Source organism: Camellia sinensis, chromosome 4, assembly GCF_055761805.1.
Source record: "Camellia sinensis isolate YWXY chromosome 4, ASM5576180v1, whole genome shotgun sequence".
NCBI classification, from domain to species: Eukaryota; Viridiplantae; Streptophyta; class Magnoliopsida; order Ericales; family Theaceae; genus Camellia; species Camellia sinensis.
Window position 1 is genome coordinate 92,855,698 of NC_138964.1, and position 14,578 is coordinate 92,870,275.

A 14,578-nucleotide genomic window follows, 5' to 3' on the forward strand; every position below is an offset into this window, starting at 1 on the left:
TGAGTATTTACTGAGAATTTGTAAAGTAATTTTCTAGGAACTTACCAATCATTTACGAAGCAATTTACTGAGAATTTATCGAGTTATTTACCGCGAATTTACTATAACTTTAATGAGAATTTGCGGAGTAATTTGCTGAGTAATTTTTTGAGAATTTACTCGTAATTTATGGAGAATTTTCTTAGAATTTATTGAAAATTTTCAGAGTAATTTACGTTGAATTTATTGAGTAATTCACTGGGAATTTACCGATAATTAACTGGGTAATTTATAGAGAATTTATTGAAAATTTAACGAATACTTTATTGAGAATTTACAACCAGTTTACTGAGAATTTACCGAGAAATTTGCCGAGAAATTTTGAAAAAAATTTCTGTGAATTTACTGAGTAATTTACCAAAAATTTATACAAATTTTTTTCTGAATTTACAGACTGATTTACTCATAATTTACTGAGTAATTCACAAAAAAATTTATAATGATTTTCTAAGAATTTACACAGAATTTTCTAAGAATTTACTGAATAATTTTCTGAGAATTTTGCTTGTAATTTATTGAGAATTTTGCTCAGTGATTTAACGAGAATTTACTAACTAATTTACTAAGAATTTACCGATAATTTACAGAGTAAGTTACAGAGAATTTACTGAATAATTTATTTAGAATTTACTGTGAATTGGCTACGAAATTTACTGATAAATTACTAAGTTCCTCACTCGGTAATTTAGTTGGAAATTACTAAGTAATTTTATTGAGAATTTACTGAGTAAGTTACTAAGAATTTATTGATAATTTCGTTAGACGTCACGAATTAATTTATTGAGAATTTACTAAGTAATTTACTTACAATTTATGGAATAATTTACTGAGAACTTACAGGAAATTTACTAATTAATGTTCGAATAATTTACTGAGAATTAACAAAGTAATTTATGAATTTTTTTTTTGATAATTTTATGAGTAATTTACTATGAATTTACTGAGTAATTTATCAAGAATTTATACATAATTTATTGAGAATTTTCTTAGAATTTATTGAAAATTTTCTGAGTAATTTATTTAGAATTTATTAAATGATTAACTGAAAATTTACTGATAATTTATTGAGAATTTATGGAGTAATTTGCTGAATAATTTACTAAGAAATTACTTTGAATTTACCAAGAATTTATATAGAATTTTTTGAGAATCTATTGCGTAATTTACTCAGAATTTACTGATTAATTCACAAAAAAAATTTCTTTCAATTTTTTGAGAATTTACTCAGAATTTTCTTGTAAATTACAAAGAATTTGCGGAATAATTTATAGAGAATTTTACGTCTAATTTACTGAGAAATTTTCTGAGTAATTTAGTGACAATTTACTAAGTAATTTTCTGAGTAATTAACTAAGAATTTACTAATAATTTATTGAGTAATTTACAGAGAATTTATCGAGTAATTTATTGACATTTTACTGAGAATTTACTAACTAATTTACTGATAAATTACTGAATAATTCACTCATTAATTTACTTGCAATTTACTGAGAATTTAAGGAGTAATTTATTGATAATTTTCTGATTAATTTGCTTAGAATTTATTAGATAATTTACTAAGAATTTACAGGTAATTTAATGCGCTATTTTCTTGAAATTTACAGGGTAATTTTCTAATAATTTACTGAGTAATTTACTAAGTAATTGATCAAGAATTTACCGATAATTGACTGAGTAACTTACAGAGAATTTACCGAGTAATTTACTGGGAATTTACTTAGTAATTTGAAGATAAATTTAGTGAGTTATTCACCGAATAATTTACTATGAATTTACTTAGCAATTTATTTAGAATTTACTCAGTAAATTACTAAGACTTTATTGAAAATTTACTGAGTATTTACTGAGAATTTGTAAAGTAATTTTCTAGGAACTTACCAATCATTTACGAAGCAATTTACTGAGAATTTATCGAGTTATTTACCGCGAATTTACTATAACTTTAATGAGAATTTGCGGAGTAATTTGCTGAGTAATTTTTTGAGAATTTACTCGTAATTTATGGAGAATTTTCTTAGAATTTATTGAAAATTTTCAGAGTAATTTACGTTGAATTTATTGAGTAATTCACTGGGAATTTACCGATAATTAACTGGGTAATTTATAGAGAATTTATTGAAAATTTAACGAATACTTTATTGAGAATTTACAACCAGTTTACTGAGAATTTACCGAGAAATTTGCCGAGAAATTTTGAAAAAAATTTCTGTGAATTTACTGAGTAATTTACCAAAAATTTATACAAATTTTTTTCTGAATTTACAGACTGATTTACTCATAATTTACTGAGTAATTCACAAAAAAATTTATAATGATTTTCTAAGAATTTACACAGAATTTTCTAAGAATTTACTGAATAATTTTCTGAGAATTTTGCTTGTAATTTATTGAGAATTTTGCTCAGTGATTTAACGAGAATTTACTAACTAATTTACTAAGAATTTACCGATAATTTACAGAGTAAGTTACAGAGAATTTACTGAATAATTTATTTAGAATTTACTGTGAATTGGCTACGAAATTTACTGATAAATTACTAAGTTCCTCACTCGGTAATTTAGTTGGAAATTACTAAGTAATTTATTGAGAATTTACTGAGTAAGTTACTAAGAATTTATTGATAATTTCGTTAGACGTCACGAATTAATTTATTGAGAATTTACTAAGTAATTTACTTACAATTTATGGAATAATTTACTGAGAACTTACAGGAAATTTACTAATTAATGTTCGAATAATTTACTGAGAATTAACAAAGTAATTTATGAATTTTTTTTTTGATAATTTTATGAGTAATTTACTATGAATTTACTGAGTAATTTATCAAGAATTTATACGTAATTTATTGAGAATTTTCTTAGAATTTATTGAAAATTTTCTGAGTAATTTATTTAGAATTTATTAAATGATTAACTGAAAATTTACTGATAATTTATTGAGAATTTATGGAGTAATTTGCTGAATAATTTACTAAGAAATTACTTTGAATTTACCAAGAATTTATATAGAATTTTTTGAAAATCTATTGCGTAATTTACTCAGAATTTACTGATTAATTCACAAAAAAAATTTCTTTCAATTTTTTGAGAATTTACTCAGAATTTTCTTGTAAATTACAAAGAATTTGCGGAATAATTTATAGAGAATTTTACGTCTAATTTACTGAGAAATTTTCTGAGTAATTTAGTGACAATTTACTAAGTAATTTTCTGAGTAATTAACTAAGAATTTACTAATAATTTATTGAGTAATTTACAGAGAATTTATCGAGTAATTTATTGACATTTTACTGAGAATTTACTAACTAATTTACTGATAAATTACTGAATAATTCACTCATTAATTTACTTGCAATTTACAGAGAATTTAAGGAGTAATTTATTGAGAATTTTCTGATTAATTTGCTTAGAATTTATTAGATAATTTACTAAGAATTTACAGGTAATTTAATGCGCTATTTTCTTGAAATTTACAGGGTAATTTTCTAATAATTTACTGAGTAATTTACTAAGTAATTGATCAAGAATTTACCGATAATTGACTGAGTAACTTACAGAGAATTTACCGAGTAATTTACTGGGAATTTACTTAGTAATTTGAAGATAAATTTAGTGAGTTATTCACCGAATAATTTACTATGAACTTACTTAGCAATTTATTTAGAATTTACTCAGTAAATTACTAAGACTTTATTGAAAATTTACTGAGTATTTACTGAGAATTTGTAAAGTAATTTTCTAGGAACTTACCAATCATTTACGAAGCAATTTACTGAGAATTTATCGAGTTATTTACCGCGAATTTACTATAACTTTAATGAGAATTTGCGGAGTAATTTGCTGAGTAATGTTTTGAGAATTTACTGTGAGTTTAATGAGTAATTTACTCGTAATTTATGCAGAATTTTCTTAGAATTTATTGAAAATTTTCAGAGTAATTTACGTTGAATTTATTGAGTAATTCACTGGGAATTTACCGATAATTAACTGGGTAATTTATAGAGAATTTATTGAAAATTTAACGAATACTTTATTGAGAATTTACAACCAGTTTACTGAGAATTTACCGAGAAATTTGCCGAGAAATTTTGAAAAAAATTTCTGTGAATTTACTGAGTAATTTACCAAAAATTTATACAAATTTTTTTCTGAATTTACAGACTGATTTACTCATAATTTACTGAGTAATTCACAAAAAAATTTATAATGATTTTCTAAGAATTTACTGAATAATTTTCTGAGAATTTTGCTTGTAATTTATTGAAAATTTTGCTCAGTGATTTAACGAGAATTTACTAACTAATTTACTAAGAATTTATCGATAATTTACAGAGTAAGTTACAGAGAATTTACTGAATAATTTATTTAGAATTTACTGTGAATTGGCTACGAAATTTACTGATAAATTACTAAGTTCCTCACTCGGTAATTTAGTTGGAAATTACTAAGTAATTTATTGAGAATTTACTGAGTAAGTTACTAAGAATTTATTGATAATTTCGTTAGACGTCACGAATTAATTTATTGAGAATTTACTAAGTAATTTACTTACAATTTATGGAATAATTTACTGAGAACTTACAGGAAATTTACTAATTAATGTTCGAATAATTTACTGAGAATTAACAAAGTAATTTATGAATTTTTTTTTTGATAATTTTATGAGTAATTTACTATGAATTTACTGAGTAATTTATCAAGAATTTATACATAATTTATTGAGAATTTTCTTAGAATTTATTGAAAATTTTCTGAGTAATTTATTTAGAATTTATTAAATGATTAACTGAAAATTTACTGATAATTTATTGAGAATTTATGGAGTAATTTGCTGAATAATTTACTAAGAAATTACTTTGAATTTACCAAGAATTTATATAGAATTTTTTGAGAATCTATTGCGTAATTTACTCAGAATTTACTGATTAATTCACAAAAAAAATTTCTTTCAATTTTTTGAGAATTTACTCAGAATTTTCTTGTAAATTACAAAGAATTTGCGGAATAATTTATAGAGAATTTTACGTCTAATTTACTGAGAAATTTTCTGAGTAATTTAGTGACAATTTACTAAGTAATTTTCTGAGTAATTAACTAAGAATTTACTAATAATTTATTGAGTAATTTACAGAGAATTTATCGAGTAATTTATTGACATTTTACTGAGAATTTACTAACTAATTTACTGATAAATTACTGAATAATTCACTCATTAATTTACTTGCAATTTACCGAGAATTTAAGGAGTAATTTATTGAGAATTTTTTGATTAATTTGCTTAGAATTTATTAGATAATTTACTAAGAATTTACAGGTAATTTAATGCGCTATTTTCTTGAAATTTACAGGGTAATTTTCTAATAATTTACTGAGTAATTTACTAAGTAATTGATCAAGAATTTACCGATAATTGACTGAGTAACTTACAGAGAATTTACCGAGTAATTTACTGGGAATTTACTTAGTAATTTGAAGATAAATTTAGTGAGTTATTCACCGAATAATTTACTATGAACTTACTTAGCAATTTATTTAGAATTTACTCAGTAAATTACTAAGACTTTATTGAAAATTTACTGAGTATTTACTGAGAATTTGTAAAGTAATTTTCTAGGAACTTACCAATCATTTACGAAGCAATTTACTGAGAATTTATCGAGTTATTTACCGCGAATTTACTATAACTTTAATGAGAATTTGCGGAGTAATTTGCTGAGTAATGTTTTGAGAATTTACTGTGAGTTTAATGAGTAATTTACTCGTAATTTATGGAGAATTTTCTTAGAATTTATTGAAAATTTTCAGAGTAATTTACGTTGAATTTATTGAGTAATTCACTGGGAATTTACCGATAATTAACTGGGTAATTTATAGAGAATTTATTGAAAATTTAACGAATACTTTATTGAGAATTTACAACCAGTTTACTGAGAATTTACCGAGAAATTTGCCGAGAAATTTTGAAAAAAATTTCTGTGAATTTACTGAGTAATTTACCAAAAATTTATACAAATTTTTTTCTGAATTTACAGACTGATTTACTCATAATTTACTGAGTAATTCACAAAAAAATTTATAATGATTTTCTAAGAATTTACACAGAATTTTCTAAGAATTTACTGAATAATTTTCTGAGAATTTTGCTTGTAATTTATTGAGAATTTTGCTCAGTGATTTAACGAGAATTTACTAACTAATTTACTAAGAATTTGCCGATAATTTACAGAGTAAGTTACAGAGAATTTACTGAATAATTTATTTAGAATTTACTGTGAATTGGCTACGAAATTTACTGATAAATTACTAAGTTCCTCACTCGGTAATTTAGTTGGAAATTACTAAGTAATTTATTGAGAATTTACTGAGTAAGTTACTAAGAATTTATTGATAATTTCGTTAGACGTCACGAATTAATTTATTGAGAATTTACTAAGTAATTTACTTACAATTTATGGAATAATTTACTGAGAACTTACAGGAAATTTACTAATTAATGTTCGAATAATTTACTGAGAATTAACAAAGTAATTTATGAATTTTTTTTTTGATAATTTTATGAGTAATTTACTATGAATTTACTGAGTAATTTATCAAGAATTTATACATAATTTATTGAGAATTTTCTTAGAATTTATTGAAAATTTTCTGAGTAATTTATTTAGAATTTATTAAATGATTAACTGAAAATTTACTGATAATTTATTGAGAATTTATGGAGTAATTTGCTGAATAATTTACTAAGAAATTACTTTGAATTTACCAAGAATTTATATAGAATTTTTTTGAGAATCTATTGCGTAATTTACTCAGAATTTACTGATTAATTCACAAAAAAAATTTCTTTCAATTTTTTGAGAATTTACTCAGAATTTTCTTGTAAATTACAAAGAATTTGCGGAATAATTTATAGAGAATTTTACGTCTAATTTACTGAGAAATTTTCTGAGTAATTTAGTGACAATTTACTAAGTAATTTTCTGAGTAATTAACTAAGAATTTACTAATAATTTATTGAGTAATTTACAGAGAATTTATCGAGTAATTTATTGACATTTTACTGAGAATTTACTAACTAATTTACTGATAAATTACTGAATAATTCACTCATTAATTTACTTGCAATTTACCGAGAATTTAAGGAGTAATTTATTGAGAATTTTTTGATTAATTTGCTTAGAATTTATTAGATAATTTACTAAGAATTTACAGGTAATTTAATGCGCTATTTTCTTGAAATTTACAGGGTAATTTTCTAATAATTTACTGAGTAATTTACTAAGTAATTGATCAAGAATTTACCGATAATTGACTGAGTAACTTACAGAGAATTTACCGAGTAATTTACTGGGAATTTACTTAGTAATTTGAAGATAAATTTAGTGAGTTATTCACCGAATAATTTACTATGAACTTACTTAGCAATTTATTTAGAATTTACTCAGTAAATTACTAAGACTTTATTGAAAATTTACTGAGTATTTACTGAGAATTTGTAAAGTAATTTTCTAGGAACTTACCAATCATTTACGAAGCAATTTACTATAACTTTAATGAGAATTTGCGGAGTAATTTGCTGAGTAATGTTTTGAGAATTTACTGTGAGTTTAATGAGTAATTTACTCGTAATTTATGGAGAATTTTCTTAGAATTTATTGAAAATTTTCAGAGTAATTTACGTTGAATTTATTGAGTAATTCACTGGGAATTTACCGATAATTAACTGGGTAATTTATAGAGAATTTATTGAAAATTTAACGAATACTTTATTGAGAATTTACAACCAGTTTACTGAGAATTTACCGAGAAATTTGCCGAGAAATTTTGAAAAAAATTTCTGTGAATTTACTGAGTAATTTACCAAAAATTTATACAAATTTTTTTCTGAATTTACAGACTGATTTACTCATAATTTACTGAGTAATTCACAAAAAAATTTATAATGATTTTCTAAGAATTTACACCGAATTTTCTAAGAATTTACTGAATAATTTTCTGAGAATTTTGCTTGTAATTTATTGAGAATTTTGCTCAGTGATTTAACGAGAATTTACTAACTAATTTACTAAGAATTTGCCGATAATTTACAGAGTAAGTTACAGAGAATTTACTGAATAATTTATTTAGAATTTACTGTGAATTGGCTACGAAATTTACTGATAAATTACTAAGTTCCTCACTCGGTAATTTAGTTGGAAATTACTAAGTAATTTATTGAGAATTTACTGAGTAAATTACTAAGAATTTATTGATAATTTCGTTAGACGTCACGAATTAATTTATTGAGAATTTACTAAGTAATTTACTTACAATTTATGGAATAATTTACTGAGAACTTACAGGAAATTTACTAATTAATGTTCGAATAATTTACTGAGAATTAACAAAGTAATTTATGAATTTTTTTTTTGATAATTTTATGAGTAATTTACTATGAATTTACTGAGTAATTTATCAAGAATTTATACATAATTTATTGAGAATTTTCTTAGAATTTATTGAAAATTTTCTGAGTAATTTATTTAGAATTTATTAAATGATTAACTGAAAATTTACTGATAATTTATTGAGAATTTATGGAGTAATTTGCTGAATAATTTACTAAGAAATTACTTTGAATTTACCAAGAATTTATATAGAATTTTTTTGAGAATCTATTGCGTAATTTACTCAGAATTTACTGATTAATTCACAAAAAAAATTTCTTTCAATTTTTTGAGAATTTACTCAGAATTTTCTTGTAAATTACAAAGAATTTGCGGAATAATTTATAGAGAATTTTACGTCTAATTTACTGAGAAATTTTCTGAGTAATTTAGTGACAATTTACTAAGTAATTTTCTGAGTAATTAACTAAGAATTTACTAATAATTTATTGAGTAATTTACAGAGAATTTATCGAGTAATTTATTGACATTTTACTGAGAATTTACTAACTAATTTACTGATAAATTACTGAATAATTCACTCATTAATTTACTTGCAATTTACCGAGAATTTAAGGAGTAATTTATTGAGAATTTTCTGATTAATTTGCTTAGAATTTATTAGATAATTTACTAAGAATTTACAGGTAATTTAATGCGCTATTTTCTTGAAATTTACAGGGTAATTTTCTAATAATTTACTGAGTAATTTACTAAGTAATTGATCAAGAATTTTTCAAGAATTTACCGATAATTGACTGAGTAACTTACAGAGAATTTACCGAGTAATTTACTGGGAATTTACTTAGTAATTTGAAGATAAATTTAGTGAGTTATTCACCGAATAATTTACTATGAATTTACTTAGCAATTTATTTAGAATTTACTCAGTAAATTACTAAGACTTTATTGAAAATTTACTGAGTATTTACTGAGAATTTGTAAAGTAATTTTCTAGGAACTTACCAATCATTTACGAAGCAATTTACTGAGAATTTATCGAGTTATTTACCGCGAATTTACTATAACTTTAATGAGAATTTGCGGAGTAATTTGCTGAGTAATTTTTTGAGAATTTACTGTGAGTTTAATGAGTAATTTACTCGTAATTTATGGAGAATTTTCTTAGAATTTATTGAAAATTTTCAGAGTAATTTACGTTGAATTTATTGAGTAATTCACTGGGAATTTACCGATAATTAACTGGGTAATTTATAGAGAATTTATTGAAAATTTAACGAATACTTTATTGAGAATTTACAACCAGTTTACTGAGAATTTACCGAGAAATTTGCCGAGAAATTTTGAAAAAAATTTATGTGAATTTACTGAGTAATTTACCAAAAATTTATACAAATTTTTTTCTGAATTTACAGACTGATTTACTCATAATTTACTGAGTAATTCACAAAAAAATTTATAATGATTTTCTAAGAATTTACACAGAATTTTCTAAGAATTTACTGAATAATTTTCTGAGAATTTTGCTTGTAATTTATTGAGAATTTTGCTCAGTGATTTAACGAGAATTTACTAACTAATTTACTAAGAATTTGCCGATAATTTACAGAGTAAGTTACAGAGAATTTACTGAATAATTTATTTAGAATTTACTGTGAATTGGCTACGAAATTTACTGATAAATTACTAAGTTCCTCACTCGGTAATTTAGTTGGAAATTACTAAGTAATTTATTGAGAATTTACTGAGTAAGTTACTAAGAATTTATTGATAATTTCGTTAGACGTCACGAATTAATTTATTGAGAATTTACTAAGTAATTTACTTACAATTTATGGAATAATTTACTGAGAACTTACAGGAAATTTACTAATTAATGTTCGAATAATTTACTGAGAATTAACAAAGTAATTTATGAATTTTTTTTTTGATAATTTTATGAGTAATTTACTATGAATTTACTGAGTAATTTATCAAGAATTTATACATAATTTATTGAGAATTTTCTTAGAATTTATTGAAAATTTTCTGAGTAATTTATTTAGAATTTATTAAATGATTAACTGAAAATTTACTGATAATTTATTGAGAATTTATGGAGTAATTTGCTGAATAATTTACTAAGAAATTACTTTGAATTTACCAAGAATTTATATAGAATTTTTTTGAGAATCTATTGCGTAATTTACTCAGAATTTACTGATTAATTCACAAAAAAAATTTCTTTCAATTTTTTGAGAATTTACTCAGAATTTTCTTGTAAATTACAAAGAATTTGCGGAATAATTTATAGAGAATTTTACGTCTAATTTACTGAGAAATTTTCTGAGTAATTTAGTGACAATTTACTAAGTAATTTTCTGAGTAATTAACTAAGAATTTACTAATAATTTATTGAGTAATTTACAGAGAATTTATCGAGTAATTTATTGACATTTTACTGAGAATTTACTAACTAATTTACTGATAAATTACTGAATAATTCACTCATTAATTTACTTGCAATTTACCGAGAATTTAAGGAGTAATTTATTGAGAATTTTCTGATTAATTTGCTTAGAATTTATTAGATAATTTACTAAGAATTTACAGGTAATTTAATGCGCTATTTTCTTGAAATTTACAGGGTAATTTTCTAATAATTTACTGAGTAATTTACTAAGTAATTGATCAAGAATTTTTCAAGAATTTACCGATAATTGACTGAGTAACTTACAGAGAATTTACCGAGTAATTTACTGGGAATTTACTTAGTAATTTGAAGATAAATTTAGTGAGTTATTCACCGAATAATTTACTATGAATTTACTTAGCAATTTATTTAGAATTTACTCAGTAAATTACTAAGACTTTATTGAAAATTTACTGAGTATTTACTGAGAATTTGTAAAGTAATTTTCTAGGAACTTACCAATCATTTACGAAGCAATTTACTGAGAATTTATCGAGTTATTTACCGCGAATTTACTATAACTTTAATGAGAATTTGCGGAGTAATTTGCTGAGTAATTTTTTGAGAATTTACTGTGAGTTTAATGAGTAATTTACTCGTAATTTATGGAGAATTTTCTTAGAATTTATTGAAAATTTTCAGAGTAATTTACGTTGAATTTATTGAGTAATTCACTGGGAATTTACCGATAATTAACTGGGTAATTTATAGAGAATTTATTGAAAATTTAACGAATACTTTATTGAGAATTTACAACCAGTTTACTGAGAATTTACCGAGAAATTTGCCGAGAAATTTTGAAAAAAATTTATGTGAATTTACTGAGTAATTTACCAAAAATTTATACAAATTTTTTTCTGAATTTACAGACTGATTTACTCATAATTTACTGAGTAATTCACAAAAAAATTTATAATGATTTTCTAAGAATTTACTGAATAATTTTCTGAGAATTTTGCTTGTAATTTATTGAAAATTTTGCTCAGTGATTTAACGAGAATTTACTAACTAATTTACTAAGAATTTATCGATAATTTACAGAGTAAGTTACAGAGAATTTACTGAATAATTTATTTAGAATTTACTGTGAATTGGCTACGAAATTTACTGATAAATTACTAAGTTCCTCACTCGGTAATTTAGTTGGAAATTACTAAGTAATTTATTGAGAATTTACTGAGTAAGTTACTAAGAATTTATTGATAATTTCGTTAGACGTCACGAATTAATTTATTGAGAATTTACTAAGTAATTTACTTACAATTTATGGAATAATTTACTGAGAACTTACAGGAAATTTACTAATTAATGTTCGAATAATTTACTGAGAATTAACAAAGTAATTTATGAATTTTTTTTTTGATAATTTTATGAGTAATTTACTATGAATTTACTGAGTAATTTATCAAGAATTTATACATAATTTATTGAGAATTTTCTTAGAATTTATTGAAAATTTTCTGAGTAATTTATTTAGAATTTATTAAATGATTAACTGAAAATTTACTGATAATTTATTGAGAATTTATGGAGTAATTTGCTGAATAATTTACTAAGAAATTACTTTGAATTTACCAAGAATTTATATAGAATTTTTTGAGAATCTATTGCGTAATTTACTCAGAATTTACTGATTAATTCACAAAAAAAATTTCTTTCAATTTTTTGAGAATTTACTCAGAATTTTCTTGTAAATTACAAAGAATTTGCGGAATAATTTATAGAGAATTTTACGTCTAATTTACTGAGAAATTTTCTGAGTAATTTAGTGACAATTTACTAAGTAATTTTCTGAGTAATTAACTAAGAATTTACTAATAATTTATTGAGTAATTTACAGAGAATTTATCGAGTAATTTATTGACATTTTACTGAGAATTTACTAACTAATTTACTGATAAATTACTGAATAATTCACTTGTAACGCCCTCAAAATAAAAACAATAAACCCATCAGATAAGGCATGCATTTACATATAAACTAACCGCATTCTTTTATTCATTAGAGTTCCATTACATAAGTATTACATGTTAACACCATAACAAAATGCCCTACAGGCTTACAGCTTTCCAAGTTAACACTTGGTTACAACAAAGAGTTCTAACTCGTTTACACATTAAGCCCTTGGCTTGAAATTACATGTAATACATCAAAAGTAAAACGACAAAACTATGCCCGCCACTAGCCTCCCAGCTATGTCCTTGGAGGTGGCATGCTTCCTGTACCTGAAAATGATATTCCCATATAGGGTGAGCCACAGCCCAGTAGAAATACACTAAACCAACCATGGACAATGACTAAAACATTAGCAATTGATAGTTGGTCAACACTGATACAATCACATAAATTACATATTTATGTCAACGACTTACAAGTCCCAATTACTTTTCATTTTCCCTTTTTCAACAGATAAGCATGCTAGCTCTATCATCATTTCCACAGATATGTATAAAAACTATATCTCACATTCAGATAAGCATAAAAGCTATACCCACATTCTCAACAGATATGTATATCAACAATATCCACAGATAAGCATACAAGTTGTATCCACACTCTACAACAGATATGTATATCAACAATATCCACAGATAAGCATACAAGCTATATCCACACTTCACAAAGATAAGCATATGAGCTCTATCTTCACTTCTCTAGACAAGCATATGAGCTCTGTCTACGGAGTTCATCCCCTATCTCCTCCCAATACCTATCCGGTTTAGAGGTACATCCCCTATCTTCCCCTAAACCGCGGAGTACATCCCCTATCTCCTCCTCTACACATAACGTATATAAACACATTGGTTCTATATACAATCACACAATACACACAATTAATGTATTCTATCAACCGTCAAGTTCCATGACACGTTCCATTGATTAGTTTCCGTTTACCTAATCATCATGCATTGTCTACAACAATCTCGACTATCCTCCACCGATAGCCCAAAGCAGTTATTTCTAAAACAGAAAATAAATGCACAAATGGATATTCAATCAACATTTCATTTCCTCATTTCTCACCAATTAATTATCCCAATTAATTAAACAATGTAATTAGGCCATTTTCCATAATTACCATTTCAACCCTTAGGTCCCATTTTCATCAATGATTCAACAATCATTCTATTTTTCTATGCCAAACATGCATCTAGGTTTATTATGAATAAAACCCCAACTTTTGTAAAATTACACAAAAGCCCCAAACTTTCACAAATTTACCAAACCAAGCCCAACATCTCAAAATACCAAAATTTAAAGACAAAACCCATAGAGAGGAGTAGGTTATCCCTACCTCAAATTCGGAGTCCCAAAGGAGAAGACGACAAACCCAACGTGCTCCAAAACCCGAGATTTTCAAATTAAAATGAAGCCCTCGACGATCAACAACTTTTTTGTAAAGGCCAAAGGTGAGTAAATCACTCCTACTAGATCAAAACCTAGAGAGAAGGTAGAGTCTAGAGTGAGAGGCTCAACAATGGTGATTTTGGAAAAGTAAGAGAGAGAAGAGAAAGTGAAAAAGTGATTTGAAAAGTCACAATTTCGGGATTTAAACCCAGTCTTCCGCTCGAGCGTAAAACACCCCGCTCGAGCGGCCACTCACAGACTTCCGCTCGAGCGGCCAACCTCCCGCTCGAGCGCAGAATGCACTCGCCCAGCACTTTTGCAGAACCAGGCCTCCGCTCGAGCTCCCAACCCTACGC